General features: G+C 41.2%; 1 protein-coding gene across 6 annotated transcripts in view; it reads left to right on the top strand.

The window, feature by feature from the left end:
• The first annotated feature begins 5,210 nt into the window (after positions 1 to 5,210).
• LOC135483245 (myocyte-specific enhancer factor 2A-like) overlaps positions 5,211 to 19,077 on the top strand; it is a 47,159-nt gene continuing 33,292 nt past the window's right edge. For 4 of the 6 annotated variants that reach the window (XM_064763921.1, XM_064763929.1, XM_064763930.1 and 1 more), the window contains exons 1-3: positions 5,211 to 5,265; positions 5,543 to 5,686; positions 15,619 to 15,653. The gene's annotated coding sequence lies outside the window, so the exon portion shown is untranslated. Of the gene's footprint in view, positions 5,322 to 5,542; positions 5,687 to 15,618; positions 15,654 to 19,077 lie in introns of all 6 variants that reach the window. The other 2 variants (XM_064763922.1, XM_064763924.1) reach the window with 2 other exon arrangements.

The raw sequence follows: 19,077 nt of genomic DNA on the forward strand, positions 1-19,077 counted from the left end.
AAAATTATTTTAGAAAGGTGTCTTGTTTTCTTCCTATCAATATTAATGTCACACTACTACATGAATGTTGATGGAGATGACCACTGAATGACTTTCTTCTGTGGGAATCTTACATGGAGATGACCACTGAATGACTTTCTTCTGTGGGAATCTTACATGGAAATGACCACTAAATGACTTTCTCCTGTGGGAATCTTACATGGAGATGACCACTGAATGACTTTCTTCTGTGGGAATCTTACATGGAAATGACCACTAAATGACTTTCTCCTGTGGGAATCTTACATGGAGATGACCACTGAATGACTTTCTCCTGTGGGAATCTTACATGGAAATGACCACTAAATGACTTTCTCCTGTGGGAATCTTACATGGAGATGACCACTGAATGACTTTCTCCTGTGGGAATCTTATTCTTACATGGAGATGACCACTGAATGACTTTCTTCTGTGGGAATCTTACATGGAGATGACCACTGAATGACTTTCTTCTGTGGGAATCTTACATGGAGATGACCACTAAATGACTTTCTCCTGTGGGAATCTTACATGGAAATGACCACTAAATGACTTTCTCCTGTGGGAATCTTACATGGAGATGACCACTGAATGACTTTCTCCTGTGGGAATCTTCTCCTTACATGGAGATGACCACTGAATGACTTTCTTCTGTGGGAATCTTACATGGAGATGACCACTAAATGACTTTCTCCTGTGGGAATCTTACATGGAGATGACCACTGAATGACTTTCTTCTGTGGGAATCTTACATGGAGATGACCACTGAATGACTTTCTCCTGTGGAAATCTTACATGGAGATAACCACTGAATGGCTTTCTTCTGTGCGAATATTAAATGGAGATGACCACTGAATGACTTTCTCCTGTGGGAATCTTACATGGAGATGACCACTGAATGACTTTCTCCTGTGGGAATCTTACACGGAGATGACCACTGAATGACTTTCTCCTGTGGGAATCTTACATGGAGATGACCACTAAATGGCTTTCTCCTGTGGGAATCCTATCTGGTGACCACCAAAGTGGCTTTCTCCTGGGGGAATGTCACATGGTGATGACCACTAATGACTTTCTCCAGTGGGAATGTTACATGGAGATGACCACTAAATGGCTTTCTTCTGTGGGAATCTTGCAAGGTGATGACCACTAAAGACCTTCTCCTGTGGGATCTTGCATGGTGATGACCACTAAATGGCTTTTTCCTGTTGGAATCCTTGGGATCCTTCCGACTTTCTCTATCAACGGAAACTATATTTTCGTTTTCTTGTGGGCTGCTTTTTTTTATATATTCAAATTTCCCGCTAAAAGACAGGCGGCATGGCGCCTATTTTGATTGACGTCACTAAGCAATTAGCCAGGCAATTACTTCAATCGGGTATCCGGTCGTTTCGCTCCCAGACCTTTTCGCCCCAGTCGTTTCGCTCTAAATCGAAGTCGTTTCAGGATTGGGACTCCCCAAGACTTTTTGTTGGGAATTGAGAAAGTACCTTGATACAAATAATTAAAATTTGTTAAAATTCATAGAGCAACTACACATGTACAATGATATTCACTGCATTTGCGGGAAAGTACAAGTGTCAAAGTAGATGTGCTTTCCTGGGTTGTCGTGTCTGCAAAGAAGGAATCGTTTGGCCATCGGTGATCTTCGGCAGGTCACTTGTCTTTTCTTAGAGTTGTCACGAGTGAGATCAGGGTAGACATTTTGGGCTTGATTTCAAATGATATCAACTAACAGAATTTCGGTCGATTTTGAAATAGGAACGCGATCTTTTTCTAGATATTCTCTCACTGGCAGTATATTAACACGACCCCGTATTGTGTCAAATTCTGACATGTCTCATGAAAACACTAATAAAACAGTTTAGAATCATTGGAACTCTTTCAAATTCACTTATGACATTGACAAGATATAGGACTACACTTCTGCAAAGTTTGATGAAACCCAGGCATTGATTTTTTTTAATCACGAAAAGTACACGGACCCTATCGCAGATTTAATTGTGTCCTGAGCTGCTCCTGGCTCCCCTGCCGTTGACCACTCATACTACATAGTACGTACATGAAACGTCTCCACATACCGTGAGAATTTGCACTGCATATAAGGGTTCTGTTGGAATAACGAAAAGCTACGATCGGCAACAGTCGTTAGTACCATAATTAGGTTCATGGAATAACTCGTCCCCCGTTTCCCCCCAACAAAGGGGGAAATTTTAATTTTAAGTAATTGCGTAGTTCCACTTTTTAGCTCAGATGGCGCCAATCGGGGTCCTGTCAAAATCATTGGCCTACCTGAGGCTGGTGAGGAAACTGACGAAACTCTGCAGAGTGGCCCAGAAAGGTTTTCCCTTCCACAATAGAATTCTATTGTGTATCCATTGTGTGAGGGAAAATAATTCTAGGGCACCCTGTAGTACATGCAACCATGTCACCCTGTTCAAAGACATCGGAGCGAAAATGAAAAACGAGGACATTTCTGTTTTCTACCGCAACGGGCCTGTGCATTTTACCGTCGCTCTATATTGTTACCTGCAGAAATGACTTTCGGCCATTGAGACAGTAGTGCACCATATCTCTTCTGGATGTGCCCGCCCCTTCATAGCTCGCCATGTTGCTAGAGAGTGCACCAAGTCTTTTCTGGATGTGCCCTGCCCCTTCACTATGCGTACTCTGTCTGATCTAGATGTGTACTCTCCCAACGTAGTGCACCATGTTTCTACAGGGCGGACCTTGCCTCCACCCTTAGGAAAAATGTGTCTCATTTTCACATGGTGAATACCTGATCATTTTCATAAAAGGATTTCATGAAATCATAACACCAGATCTGATGAGACAGCAGATACTGCATCAACCATACCATAACATGCTGTCACAACCAAACCTGATAATACAGCATATGCTGATTTGTATGTGTCAAATTGACCAACTTATGTCTGTTAGTCACACACTCTCCGAAGACAGTCACAACCCTGGAGGAGACACTACAAATTGTATTTTGCTTCATCATTACATGACCGGAGACTGACCAACAGATTACCAGCTCAAAGTCAGCAAGTAGTATCTGATATGAACCAGTCAACACTCAATATAAGAAGATGGTCGATCGAATTCTCCTTCTCATCCTAGAATCTTGCAATGTAGATCTGACACAACAGCTCGACCCTGCTACAGAGAAGACAATTATAATCAGTGTATGTCTTCGATATTCAGATTGTTTCTTGTGTGTTTGAAAGACTTTGGTGTTTATTGGCAACACTGTCTCCAACCTTCCCGACATTATTGTGTTATAGCCTGACTATCATTGCGACAATTAGGTTACAACCTGGCCTACCTGAGGGTGAGGCACCTTTGGTGTTTATTGGCAACTCTGTCCCCCACCTTCCCGACATTAGGCCTATTGTGTTATAGCCTGACTATCATTGCGACAATTACGTTACAACCTGGCCTACCTGAGGGCGAGGCACCTTTGGTGTTTATTATTGGCAACTCTGTCTCCCACCTTCCCGACATTAGGCCTATTGTGTTATAGCCTGACTATCATTGCGACAATTAGGTTACAACCTGGCCTACCTGAGTTGGCATTCACTGCTTGTTCTGGCAAGTTACGGTGAAGTTACAAAAAATCTGGTGGCATCCAATGACGGTATAGGAATTGACGGTGAAGGATCTCGTGGCATATCGGATGCGCATCCGAAGACGGTAAGGGAATTGACGGTGAAGGATCTCGTGGCATATCAGTTGCGCATCCGATGACGGTAAAGAAATTGACGGTAAAGGATCTCGTGGCATATCGGATGCGCATCCGAAGACGGTAAGGGAATTGACGGTAAAGGATCTCGTGGCATATCGGATCCGAAGACGGTAAGGGAATTGACGGTGAAGGATCTCGTGGCATATCGGATGCGCATCCGAAGACGGTAAGGGAATTCACGGTGAAGGATCTCGTGGCATATCGGATGCGCATCCGAAGACGAAAAGGGAATTGACGGTAAAGGATCTCGTGGCATATCGGATGCGCATCCGAAGACGGTAAGGGAATTGACTGACGGTAAAGGATTTCGTGGCATATCGGATGCGCATCCGATGACGGTTTTATATACATATATATGTATATTTATTTTAGTTTTATACTATTATGTAAGTGCCAGCTAAAAGCTCTAATGAGCTCTCACAACTGTTTGACAGTCCTGGCTGCTCCACCGTGCCGACAACATGGACGAGAAAGATGAGACGGTCACAGCCAGGCCAAATGAGACGGTCACAGCCAGGCCAAATCAGTCCTGGCTGTGACTGTCTCATCTCTCTAACCATGTTGTCAATTACACGGTGGAGCAGCAAGGACTGATTCGGCCTGGCTGTGACTGTCTCGACTCTCTTTCACCATGTTGGCAACACGGTGGAGCAGCAAGGGCTGATTCGGCCTGGCTGTGACTGTCTCATCTCTCTCACCATGACGCCAAAAATAAGTCCCAGATCTCACTCATGATATGACTGCAAGAGAAGATAGACTTCCCCATGATCACACTCTTGATGACCAACGAATGATAAAGAATGAAAGATAAGTGACCTGCCAAAGATCACACAGCACGACCAAACGATTCCTTCTTTGTAGATTTGACATCCCTAGAAAGCACATCTCCTTTGCCACTTCTGTACTTTCCCGGGGTACTTTCACAATCCCAACGAAAGTCCAAGGGAGCGAAACCACTGGGGGCGAAAAGGTTAGGAAGCGAAACAAACGCAGTTCCTCCAATCGACCATCACCATCATAGCTTGTACTTCACTTGTCCAGATGGAAGCATTAAGTCGATCGCACACAATGCCCATTCGTCACACGATGCGGCAGACAAAATGTATTTTGAAGGCCTATGATATGGGTCTTAGAGGGGAACTGTTAGCTTGAGTGCTCAATCTGCTCATCTAATGGAACAGCCACATTAGGATTTAGTGACGCAAATAAACTAATTAGCATAACCAATTTTGGAAGCTGGGTAATTTTGATACGTCCGCAGAAATAGTTCTACAGTTAATCACCTGTGGAACCATTATTATTATATAATTCTCTTAAAAATCTAAGGAGACCACTTAAGTGTTAGTCATTTATATATTCATATGTTCCCTATATGTATTTTGTGTATATTTTGTTCCGAACGCGGATGAATAAAACATATCTAATTTTAGCTTTGGATTCCACAAAATCGTGTTTTCCTTCCAAAAATAGCCCAAGAGACGATTTTGCAGGGACTGGTCAGTAAAAATAGTAACTATATGGTTATTTTTGTCCAATTGATGTTCTAATTTAGGTAGGGAATTTGTAATAGTGGTTTTACACTACTAGTACAAAGCGTTGTTTGTTTTCATTGTAACTGCTTTGATAAGGAAATTTGGCCATTTTGATGGCTTGTTCGACGGCACCAAGCCAACCATGTGGGGTTTACCCATCTCCAGATCCAGCATCAACGCGATCGATTTCTGTGATTTTGTTATGAAGATTGGAGTAATTTCTTGCTTATTCCTTCAACAGTATCCGACCTTTCAACATCGTCGCCAAACTATTGATGTACCAAAGGACATAACCTGAGCGCTGTCACTGCGATCCTGAAGTCTGGTGACGTTGAATTAGGACGTTTTGTGCACACTGTCAACTTCGCAAGAGGCCATTTTCCTGGTAAGTAAAAGTAGGTCAGTGCGTGAGGTTCACCTTGCAACATTGTATACCCTTAGTTGGTAGGTTGTCTCCCCATATCTGTGACAACCAGCTGTCCTCTGTGGTTTGCCGTGAGGTGGTCAGAGTGGCAGTAGGCCTACATTTGTTAAAAGTAGATGCCGCCATGCCCTTGTTCTTGTAATTTTTTTTAGCTTTTTATACTTTTTGCAAAAGAGGGCGATGCTGATCGGTATCGCAATCTGCCATAAGTTTATTTCAGTGATAAACTAAACTTGAATTCTGGGAAAACAGATGGCGATACCATAACCTGATTGCCAGGAGGAGGACCTTTCACAAGTTCAACAAAGAAAGATTGCTTTGGCTCTGCAAACCATCCTGGTCACTTGTCAAAACATCCCACGGTCCAAACCCTAACCATTGACGTTCCGTTTCGACTGGGGACCAGCTTGATTGAAGCTGCAAGCCAAGTGCCCAAATCAGGTATCTTTGTCAGAGTTGATGAACATGTCCCTTCATTCTGGTCATTGCTTAGTCCTCAGATTAGAGTCGAAAGACGAATTTGAGATGAATGGGGCTCAATTGCAGAATCCCTGACAAATTCCCAAAAGGTAATTATAGGTACTTGTAGGCCCGCCTATATAAAACTAGGCAGAATCTTTTTGATTTGCAACAGTGGTGATTGTGCTCAACTAGACCTATTGTTATAGGAAGAGGAAGTAGTTAGGTACTATTCCTAGTTATCACTTTCCACTAACCAGCCAGACTAACTCTTCGTTGTCATTTCAGAAATAACTATATATATTTTATGTCACCCCCGCCACTCCTTTTCTTTTATGTCTTATGTTTGGCCTTTCACTACAATTTTGTAATATTGCATCACCAGTCGTACCACCAGTAGATATGGCTGGTGGTACATAGGCTACGTGTACGTTGTGGCTTTGTTAGGTGATGACCTCATCACCTGATGACCAATCAATGCTTCCTTGCTGCTTGTCTCTACCCATCTCCCTGCACACTGATAGTGATATAAGAAAATTGAGTGATGTTGTATGACCCAGTGAGTAGTCACCAGAGTTCACCTTTAGACCTCATTCATACCACTTACAAACAGACCATCCCCATAACTTTTAAAGAGAGAAAAACTTGTTTTTGTACGGATTGCCAATGGCTTACTAGCTAATCTTGCCACTTGAAAGATTCTTTCTTGACATTATTAGGTGGTGTTAGCAACAGTAGTCGGTAACCATAGTAACAGTGACGTGATAATGCAAGAGACGCTTTATTCAATCAATGCCCAGTAATTAGTAGCTGTAAATGATGCTGTGTTCAGAGGTGGAAGTCGGTGTCCAGAGGTGATGAGTTGGCTCATTCTCATCCTTGACATCCATCCCTGTCAGTCAAATACGTTGTAGGCATTACCTCTCGCAGTTTCCTTCTGGTAGCTTTTAGTGTGCAGTAGAAATGATTCTGCTGGTGGTCGTCCTGAATCAGCGAATGTATCTTTGCTTTCCTGCCAACATCCATGGCCCACATCATTCACATGGCAAATAGAAAGCCTATCCAGTTTTCCTGTAAGACATATTGTTTTTATGATGTATACAATACAACTTCAAAACACTGTGGTGGGTAGGTAGGTAATTTTTGTCAACACTAACAGCAAAATGAAAATGTTTGAAGAAACTTTAAAAAGGACCACTTTAACCCTTCCTGTGCGGATGGCGTGATATTCTCGGCTGACACTTGCTGTGCCATCTTGCGGCAGGTGAAAAATATCACCAAACTGATATGGTCATCAATAGACTGCAGTACTGCATTGATAGCCTATTATGTCCTTGTCTGGGGACTATTTTGACTTTTCCCACAGGTTCTTCCAGGCTGGATAAACTGCTTCTGGGGCTGAGGTACTAGAAATCAATAAACTAATACAGCTACATTATCGTTAAAAAAAGAACAAGTATTTTGTATTTGGATATTGATGACGTATCAGATATTGTTGTCTTTATCGATGGGATCAAAATAAACGATATGTGTAGTAAATGCATCACTGAGACTGACACCTTTTGACCTTCAAAACCACCTGAAGCTAAAGGCAACTTGACGCCATCACTTATTTCTACAAGGTCGTGTACATTGTGCACTCCCCGCATAATCAATATCAAGACTTGGCCAGGTATGCCTTTCATCGTGTGAAAAACTTGATGGCGTCATCGTGACCGAGGTTCGTATCGATTATTTCCATCATATTGCGTCTTCTGTTATTGATGATGTCACGATCGTCAGCGGTGGTTTCTTGTATCAGTCTCGCTGTTGATGAGGTCATTCAAAATTTATTGTGATCCCTTGGAATTGTATGGTGCCTGGCTGCGGGGTAGAAACGACAAGAATTCAACCATTGTATTGATTTCTCATCAGCAATTGACGTCTTTCTATTTTACGTCAGTATCTGCGCTGCCGAGGCCAAAAATCACCCAGGGGATGCATTGCTATCCCACTAAGCCCATATGGTTTCTTGGCTACTATGTCAGCTCACTAGTCCTTCAAACTTTCTGTGCTACTTCAGTCATGCAAGGTGCGCTGACAGTAATGTCAGACCATGCTTACTTGTGGCTTCGATAAGGATTATAGTTGTCGTTGTTTGATATGCACTAGGGGGCACTCGATCCTTTGCAACAGTTTGGTAAGTACGATTTTCAATTCATCTCTGAAGTTTGTGTGCGGGAGGGCCGCCATCATTTCGATTTGATTGATTGCATTCAGATTGTTGAGGAAGAGGCTGAAGTTGCATCTTTGTCATATTTCATGCCAGTCTGCTGCTAAGAGAAAACTGTAAAAGTGGTAAGTTTTATTCTCTCGCTTGCATACTGAGGTTTTGTCGTGTTGCAGCATGGCGTCATGCCCTGCCTGTAATCTATTCTAATAGTTGGAACTTGCAGTGTTTTTGGTTCAATAACAATGAAAGGAAACCTGAGGATTTCTTCACCATGCACTCTCCTCCATTTGGTTCAATCTATCATGCCATGCATACATTTAGTCAAGTTGTACATGCACATGGCTCAAATTTCACAGAGGCAACATGCCTTCTTGCCCTCACTCTTTGCCATGGTGCAATGTCAACTCATCCTTTTGCAATTGATTGGTCAACTTGGTATATTCATCCCTTGGACATTTTGACCACTTGGCCAGTTCATCCCCTGGACCATACATCGACATTTGATCAATCCATTTGGCAATTGATCCCCTTAATCAATGGGATCATGAGTCTTGTTGACATATTTCCCACATGCCAGTTGCTTGAAACCTGTGACCAAAGTTTTCCTGAGCTGATGATTTGTCATCAGTCAGTGTTAGAGTTAAGACTGTTACTGGTTGACAAAGTCCAAAGTCCATTTGATAACTCTACCAAGAAATTGTGTGGCGTCACAAAATCAGGTGGCATAAAATTACTTTCAGAGATTCTTCTGAATTACTAGTAAATCGAGCTAACCAACATGACCTAAGCACACTGAATCTATGTAAAATAATTTCTCACTGATTATTTCTGTCGATGAAGCTTATTTTGAGTTCGACCCTTGCCAAAAAGTCAGGATTGATTGGTTGTATTTGCATCCCATTGATCCCACTTGTGGCTGACGCAGTTCCTTCTTTCATGTCGTTGATCAACAAAGATCAATGCATCGATTTGGATGATTTTCACGTAGGACTTTACCCAAAATATTCACTCAATTCCGTTGTTGGTAATGTGGATGAGCCAGCAGGTGATGGTTGTGGATATGACGTCTTTTTGGGGGCAATGACATTGATGATGATAGTAAAAATCATTGAATTTGATCAATCGGTTCTATTTTTGTTGCGCTAAGCTCAAAGTAGCCTCTATTGATTGGTCTGCTATTTTCAGTGCATGGTGTTCTGCTCTGTCCGCATGCTTGTCTGGAGAGTTTATAGTAGGCGAAACACTTTGCTGCATTGCAGACATTCACAAACTATTTTCATCACAAAATACAGTATGCGGCAAAAGTAGGTACGTCATAGGTGCCTGTGACAACATTCAGTCATTTTTGCCGCTTGTGGTCATAACTCATATGCTTGTGGTTGACCTTAGCAAAAAACAAAACAATGTCCATTTTGTTGATGTCTATCAAGCATGGTTATTCATGCAGATAGAAAGCAGTGGGCAATAATGCCAGTATCAAATCAGTGCTGGTACTCACAACTTTGGGATTGGAGTGATTTAAAAGAACAGGACACTTAAAACGCTTAATACTTCCATGTATTGGAAATCAATTCATTGAGTTCTTCCAGGCAAGTACGTTTATGGCTAAGAACTATTCAAGTCCTCGAGTGTTCTTTTGTGGTCATGGAAAGTGTATGCATTTGTTTATTCCTGTTTTGATCTGTGTTTCTTCTGAAGATATATTTGGTGTCCTCCGACAAAAAGTTTTAATTTCTTTGCGTCTTTCCTGGTATAAATAGAGATCTCCGCTTGCCGGCATTATATTTACTCTTGATGTTGGTTGTCATGGAGATGTGGCATAACAAAGGTAGCTAACCAACTTACGTCATCATCGGGTCCTAGTAGTGAAAACTTGATTGATGCAAAGTATTGCCTCTGAGCTGTTTGATACTTGCAGCGCGGGAATAGAAGTGTTGGGTAACGAAATGATTACTTTTGTCCTCTTGTTTCCTTGGTTACAGGCTCTCCGTTTTTATCACCAACATTAGCCACATTAAAACTAGTCTACGATAATGAGCGGATGAAAATAGTTACCGCCCCTTGCTTAGGCCATTTTCAAGATTCTGTTGTTGGTTCCAGGCAAAGTTTCGATCTTTGAACACAAATTGGATGTTGGAGCAGTTGTTTAAAATAAGTATGGGTCATTTCGGTTTCTAATTGATTGCAGCTTGGTACCCTTCAGGGCAAGACATCTATTGATCAGGGCAGTAGTGAAATAATTTAGTCAACATTCAATCCTTGTTTTTTGTTAGTTCTGGCCGCAGACATTGAATGAAATAGATGCCAACACCCTTTTGACAGTTGTCGTACTCACAGTCAGCCGTCAGGGACATCTTCCTGTTTATGCCGTCAGGATATGATGGAAGTGCACGGCATGTGAACCTCTGCACTGCTGCACTTGGACTTGGAGAAAAAACATGTATAGTGTTGTATAGTACACAGTCATCAAAACAATGTGACAAGTTTCTATGCTTCAGGGGTCAGATGACTCGGCACAGTGGGCATGTGAACCTCTGCGTTGAGACTGTGAGCTGGTCAGTAGCATTCTGGGTTCTTTGCATCGTACATCAGAAAGATGCATCATCAGCAACAGACATGGACGACAATGATTGATCAATTTGATAAGTTTACATGTTGTGATTGGTATGTTTACCGATAATTTAGCCTGAGGTGGGGGTGGAGTTATTACGTGCGGCATCAGCGCTAGGGCTAAACAAAGAGATCACACTTTGTAAAAATGTTATTAGATCTTCTCCCAGCAAGGCATCTGAGGTTAGCAGTTTCTTTGAAATTTGACATTTTATTACTGTTGTTGATCAACAGAGTTTTATGCCAGCAAAGGCCATGAAGTTCGAAGATGAATTAGGCCAGTTCACCATATCAAATAAGTATGTTCATAGGTTATAATCAAATTAAAAAATAGATGCTTGAAAGACTTTTACTTGTTGTCTCTGTTCGTTGTTCCATCCTGGCTACAATATTGCTTTCGATTTGTTAATAGTCTTTTTGTTTTATCCCACTAACCTTTTTCTTCACTGATGATATCATCAAATATTACAAATATGAATAGTTGCCAATAATTTGAGGTCAACATTTGGCCTAATAAATGGAACTTGGAGATAACCCAACCATACATGTCAACACACTGAAGAGACAACAACAAATTGCCATCTTCTGACTGAGAACACACATCTAAGTCTAAGAAGACTGACCCTTGTGTTTCTGCCATCTGTGACCGGCCTTCTCATGCCATCTGTGACTGTGGTTTCTCGGACCTCGACACATCCTGGAAGACTCTCCCTCGATCACCACCAACCAAGGGAAGTCTGGCCAGAGCTGCTGACGTCTTTCCAAGAAAAACGTTGTGAAAGTTTAAGCAGTGGAAAGCAGAAGAAGAGGAGATAATGTATCTGTCTGTCTGTATTATACAATGTACGTGGATAGACTGCATAGTGTCTGCTATGCATGATAAATCATCCCCATGTAATTCTGATACCTATGTAAACAACAACAAGGGTGACCTTGCTATGGCCTACTTCTAGTTCCTCCATATTTCTATTCATACCAGTTGTGCCATTCAATACGCTCAGAAGTAGTCCATTCTTGATCAGCATAATGTAGATGTTCGTGATCAATGTGATCCGTCACGAATTCAATAATAAAGTAGCAGCAGCGAATTTTTTATGAGTGCACGAACATTTGCATCATCTACGTGGCAGCATATCAGATATCCATATAATGGGAGATGCTGGCGTTTTTTACCGGCTTAACTTTAATTCTCAATGGCAGACGGCCGTCTCCACGTTCAAGTGGATATTCAGTGATTAATATAGCATGGCAAATGACGTGCTACTCCATTTCTTTAATCGATGGTTGCTATTTGCGTCAGTGGTGTTGCTATAAATAGCGCTGCTATTAACGTCACAGCTTTATTTAGCCGCAAGGAAGGGAATTCCAGCAAACACTGTTCTGCACTTTGTGCATGGTGTGTACGCGTGTGAAAACATTACGTTGCACGCTTCTCTGTTGTCTTTTAGATCACAGTATTTTGATGACATGCAACACATCATCCAGCAGGTTGGCGTGAGGGTGGTTGATAAACAAGAAATTGGATTTAAGATGGCGAATGGCCAAGCTCACCCTAACCTCAGGATGGTGGCAGTGAACTCCTCTTTACATGTCAACTGTAAATATCTAAATTCGCAGGTTTGTTTCTGAAGTCAAAGAACTGATAAAAGAGTTAATGGTCATAAAAGTGAAATGACCATTATTGTCTTTCAGGCAACTAGTGATATTGCTGGTAAATTTCATGTTGATGAGAAAGTTTTCGAATGGGAGCATCTTATTAATCTGATCTTTATCAACATATGATAGTCCATGTTAAATCATCGGTGCTTGATGTTTTGTGCATTCTCTCGTTAATCCCATAATGCACTGCTAAATGTCATGCTGACCTTTACATCATTCTTGTTGATTGCGCTGGAGTTTATTCTGCCTTGGATGAATATTCCGCGATAGCAGCCATGCTTATCTGTGTCTGAGTCTAGAAATCTCATACATGTCACTTGCAATCGTCATGTTCCAAAACCAGAACTGGTCATCTGCATTGGAAACCGTCATAATCATATTGAAATCAGGTTTGTCCATAATTCTTTGGTTGTCTTTAAAATACCGTGAAGTCCATTCTTCTGAGAAGACAATGATCATGCTAACATGTACATCATAGGCCTGATCACTGACCTTGTAGAAAGGACTTGAAAGTATATTCGAGGCAGGATAATCCAGGAACTGGGATACGTCCTTGTTTTGTTTTGTTGTTTTGCTGTCGGAAAATTGTAGTTGTTGGGCTCTTGTATTAAAAGCGTTCATCAAAGATTTTACGGTCACAGGAACATTGACATTTAGAGCCAATATGAGCTTCAAGGAAGTCATCAGTTTCGACTATGTCTGGATCTTCCAATAGACTACCCATCAGATGGAGTCAATATCTTTGATGACACCAGCAATTGTGGACAAACGAATTCGCCTCAAATGTCAAGGGTTAGGTTTAGAAGCCCCCTTGGGATGTAATCACCAAATGGGCCTCAGACTGTCCAGTCCCCTTCCGTGCCTGGTGTCTATACTCAACAAGAGAACTATATCAGAGATTTGTGTCTAGTGGGGGAGGGGGGGACATTGTGGCAAACATGTTGACGGGGTTTCTGCCCTTCCGTCGGGAGGTGGTTGTCAAGGAAGCAGGGTTAAATGAGAGGAAGTTAAGGCTGTTGAGCTTCGCTGTTGTCTGAGCAGTGTGAAGGGGAAGGGAGTTTTCACTCTTTTTGTAGCATTATGCAAGCAATTGGTAATTGATAGCACTTGATTCTCCCTGCTGGTCAACTTGCCACGTTAAGTGGGTGTAGAGGATGTATAGGCTCAACGGAACTAAGAGAATGTTGTTCTGCTAAGTCATGCTTAGTGCCATATTTACCCCCAAAGAGAATTTGTACCGCTGGCAAACAAGACTAGACCAAAGTTTCATCTGCATTATCAAGGCAGTTTGCTGTTGGCCTGTAAAACCCCTACTTTTAGTATCTTCTCCAGCCGACGAAGGAGGGATGGATAGGACCATATTGGCTTCTACAGTGGGTTCTGTGTACTGTTTAAAGAGTTGAGAATGAATGTATACTTTATAAAAAAGTTCTATTTGTTGGCCAAATTTGATAGGTTTTGACCTGTTTTGAAAACACCCACTATCAATCGTGTCTTGGATGTGGAGTTGTCCTCTCAATTGGAACATGTCTGTCGAATTTCCCCATTGTCAAGTTCCAGCAAATTGAATTGTTTGGTAAATGCCTATGTATGTGAAGAAATTAGCGTAGGCCTAATGAAGACGACAGGAAGCCACAAGACAGATAAATGTAGGCTCAGTCATTATCATTTCCTATAATTGTGTCATAATGTTGTGATCTTGAATTGATCATCATCTCGTGTCATCAAACTTATCTTGCGCATTCTTTATCATGTCATTTATCATTCCTGTGATGCTCAGTAGCATTTCATTTTCAAAACATTCTGTGTTTAAAACCTTGAGTTGGATTTATCACTGTCTACTGTAAACAAGTTCAGAGAATCCAAACTTACTGTGACTGTGACTGTTATTGAAGTGCTCGTAAAAAGGTTGGTGACATTTTCTACTCATAACCATGAAATTCAAATCCTGTGCAAAAAGGTCTTTATCAAGTCCCTTAGGCCATGCCACAAGTTGAAAAGCCCTAGAACTTTCTAATTACTGGGCCTTTGCCTTAATTTGCTTCATTACATACATCCCCTTTTCCGGAGATATCGTTTTTAAAACCTAATATATTTCAATGTAATGATGCATTCATTTGAACAATTAGTTGGATCTGAGGATGGAGTCTTTATGAAATATAAAAAGTCACCCGAGGGTTAATTTTGTTTAAATGAATCGGTGCCTTCCTCGTAATTTGCATCATTATTTTCCTCATTAAGAATTAGATCTAACTTTAAAACGCTCTATGAAATTGAAGCACACGGACATATGAATCTGCTCTATCAATTTTGTCAGTGTTTTGCTGGACTCCTATTTTCCATTCCCTTTTAGTTTTCGAAGTTGTCAGTAGATGTCTCTTACGATAAAATGATGTTGGTTGAAAAACAAAATATAAACTAAATTGCCGAATTCTTCAAATCAATGTTTAGTTGGCAAAACACATTCGACAAGTGAACAAGTTGCTGTTAGTATGTGTGTAAATCGTGTGGCATTCCAATATGAAACTTGACACTAGTACAATACCACTCGTACTATAGTCCAGTATCAAAATGTGGAGGTCAGCCGGGACCCGTCCATTCAAATTGTCCCTCTCACATTGACTGTGCTGACCTAAATAAAATATTCCCATGGTTAGTTACGTAACTTATAACAAAAGAAGTTTCATGTGTTCATAAAGTGATACAGAGAAAATTGCTGCTACAAAAATTATTGTAATGATAATGGTACCTATAGTTGAGGTGATGGGATTGGCAAGCGGTGTGACCATATACAGGATGTGGCAGTGTGACCCTTCAAATTGGTCTGCGTTGCCTGTGTTTTCTCTCAAAATGTCCCCTTCTGATCACGATCAGGTTGACTGCTGACCTGCACAAGACGTACTAGTATTCTCATCATCTTATTCATATTGTTCTCTTCAATTCATACTTACAGATCTAAAAGACCGACGTCTCTTATTGAACCACAAGGTAAGGCTTCTAATTTACTAAAAACTGAAAGGGCGTTCACTTGATCAGAAAATTGACGATACATGTTCATCTCCTGTACCATCCCTAGAACCCTTCCAGGAAAAGGTCAGAAAATGCTAAAGGTTGAGTTACCATGGTGATGTGCTGGTTCCAGGTGGGTCATCAGTTGCCCAACTTGTCAAATGAGCCGTCAGATTTGTCAGATCATAACAATTTGCTGTCCTTTTCATTGTGATGTTGAGGCAAGCATAGCGATGTGAAGTTTACAGCACTGGAGGCTGGTCCGCAGCTGCTTGGGTCACAAATTCTTACGAGTTTCTCAAATTTTGTGTGGACGAAATGGCCAAGAACTGCATGCCATAAAAACTTCCAGTTTTATAGTAGTTTTGCAAAAATTGTAAATTATTAGCCTTCCTTCAAGAGTAAAGAATAATTCTGGCTTTACAAGTCATCTGCAAACCCTTCAGAATAGTTCTGACACTTCACACAAGAGGGCACTAGCAGCATTCGTGATGAATATCCTGGACCGCGGTCCTTCATTCATAAGTCTTAAAGAGAGGAGTGGTTGCCTGCACAATCCAACGCCAGAGGCTGTGGCCCCCTGTAGTAACCACGTTATGTAATTTCTGGTGTTCCCAATTCAGGTAATTGCATAATTGCTTTGGCAGGCTGCCATGTCCGGACCAAAGTCCATTGAGAGTTGCGTGTCCGCCAGTCTTTGATTTTAGCGGATCCTCGCCGATGAAAAGATCGCCTCGTATCCTGATCACATGATGGATAATCTGTCTCAGGAACTTTTGAACTTTTTTTGGGATGTCATTGTCCAGCGCTGGGAGAATTTTATCTCCAGCTTCTTTTATCAATCTAAAAATGAAATCGGACAGATGCGTGGTCAGTCTGGCTGGACGGAAGGCCGCCAAAAATAGTGCGCTTGACCAGGAAGGTGTGATGTCAAGACGCAACCAAAGGGATAACTCCTGGTACGAGTTGACTTTCTTGGGGTTCTGAGTGCCATAAGTAGACCTTGCTATTTCTACAAAATATTTATCTAGATTTGACCACTTTTAGGGTTCTCTTTATATTTCTGTCCGAGTTGCGGATTATAAAAGTCCATAAACAACCGTGACCTTAGAATTAAGATTTAGGGACTAGGATTATAGGAAACAGAAGGTAAAGAAAAGGAGTTGGTCAAACTCATGGCATTGTAAAGTGTAACTTTATAACTTCCAAGTGGGCAAGATGTAAATTTTGGAAAAGAGATCACTTTCTTGTGTTCCTGGTCTTGAAATTGAAGAGGTCGCATAGTTGAAGTATTTTGCATGTTTGCAAAAGCCTAAGATGTGTGTCTAATGGAAGTAAAATGATTTGCCCAAGACCGCAACCTTGTCTGCGACTGCCAATGATCTGCACTCAAGATGAGTCTGATTTCCCTTACCTAGCAACCTCTGACATGCGTAGAAAAGATCTCATCAGATCCCACTTCTTTTCTGACTGACCTTTGCAATGTAGAGGGCCAAGGACTCCACCCTTTTATTGAGTGGAAAGTTCTCCTTCAATAGTTCTCGATCCAAATGAAAGTATTCTGTGGTCAGTGAGGCTGGCATCTTTGAGATTTTTGCGCCGGAATGTGAATGAAGTTCCCTCCCTTTCAACAACTCTGACCTCTTGCTAAAGGTCAGACAGCTGCATTGTCCCTCGCGAAACCTGAGCACTCGGAAAAGAATCGCAGCTTTTTCTCCAGTGGTCATTTTTATCCCTGACCATTGCTTTTTTGTGAGTGGTGACCTTTTGACCCAGTGGTTGGTGTCTGAATACTTGGTCAATAGACCCTTGTAATTTTTTCTATTTTACCACTCATGGTAACAAAAGCATCCTTTCATTACCAAAGAAAAGCCATTTCATTTTCTCAGTTGGACATTCTTGTCTCATAAGGCAGTTAAGATTAGTTTTTTTTGGTCCTTCATGTTTTCACTTCCCCAGTTTAGTGTTTTCTTTGTGTTCTTTATGTTTCAAGAGCAAGTCTATTATTGGAGTTTTTTCCCAATGGGGATCACTGTTCTTGAGACTGACCATTCTTCTTTGATATAGGCTTTATACTGGTTAAAAAAGGAATAAGTGCTTTTTTAGCTGCTTCTTACATGTGAAGAGTAGTACATCCTGTCCTCAGACTTATCAAACTGCAATATCCTGAATTTCAAAAATCAAGATGGGAGCACTAATGGTATTATGCAACCGTTGCGCAGTATTGTCACCGTGGATTATTGCTGTGATTTCATATTAACACATCCAAATGACTCACCTTACATCAGTTCATACCACTAATTGCACAACATGTGCCATCATACATAACATCACTGAGGTTGGAATTTGTTATGTAAAGTTGCACTTGGTTTGACAAAGGTTTTCTCTGCACTGATTTCATAAGCCTACGGTAAAGTGTCATTTACTTTTTTGCGGCTTAATTTTTTTTCAATTGTGTCTTTGGCTTTTACTTGGTGTTTGAGCACTTGTCTTTTCTGATGTGGCTTGTGGCAGATGAGGGTACCTTCTTTGGTGTTGCATGGACACAGTTCTGAAGAGTCATCTGTACTGAGTTTTTTTGAAAATGTGAATGTATGTCAAATGATGGCTTTACAACATGAATTCTGTGAAATATCCATTCTATTGCGGTCAGTGATTAGGCCTGATTTATGACCTCTCTAAAAATGAGGTTAAGTAAATGAAAGATATTTGCTGTCCTCATCATTTTACTGGTGCGGACGTCCGCATCCTCAGACCAACGGAAGTAGAAAAAAAGACAACTTCTGTTTGGATTGTTGTGTATGATGATCACCGGGAAGACTGGATAAAAGTAGAGCCCCCCCCCTCTCTGCTGCAGAAATTGAACTTAAGTCTCTGATCGCTATGTGAGGGTTGCATCAAAAAGGCTATTATCTTTCAATGACAGTCATCATAAGGTAAGTCTGACAAGGGTTGTGAGCTCCTCCAACAAGCATAGAATTCTGTGCGCGTTGCCTGATAGTGCCTGAGGGGTCTCTGTACATCTGATCTGTTTGTGACTACCATGCTGTCACATCCATAATGTCAGTCTTTGAGTCCGCTTCTTGTTGAAACCATGATTAAATTTCAAAGTATTGATGGACGCTGTTTGACATTGAAAAAAAACTTTAAAGTTTGATATTTTGCTCATCATTCTTTTGTCAATTCATATTTCAAATATGGATTTTAAAAAGTTTTGATTTGTGGTTGTGTGAATGGGTGTTTTGTGGTTTAATTTTGTGCATGAATAAATGCATATTTTTGATTGATCATGATATGAATTATAAGTTAAATCAAAAGTTAAAGTCAATAGAATATAGATAGGTTGCTGAGCCCAGATCCACTAATTCCCTCCTTGAACACGACAGGTAGAGGTTCTCATGGT

This window comes from Lineus longissimus, chromosome 2 (assembly GCF_910592395.1).
Source record: "Lineus longissimus chromosome 2, tnLinLong1.2, whole genome shotgun sequence".
Taxonomy (NCBI): domain Eukaryota; kingdom Metazoa; phylum Nemertea; class Pilidiophora; order Heteronemertea; family Lineidae; genus Lineus; species Lineus longissimus.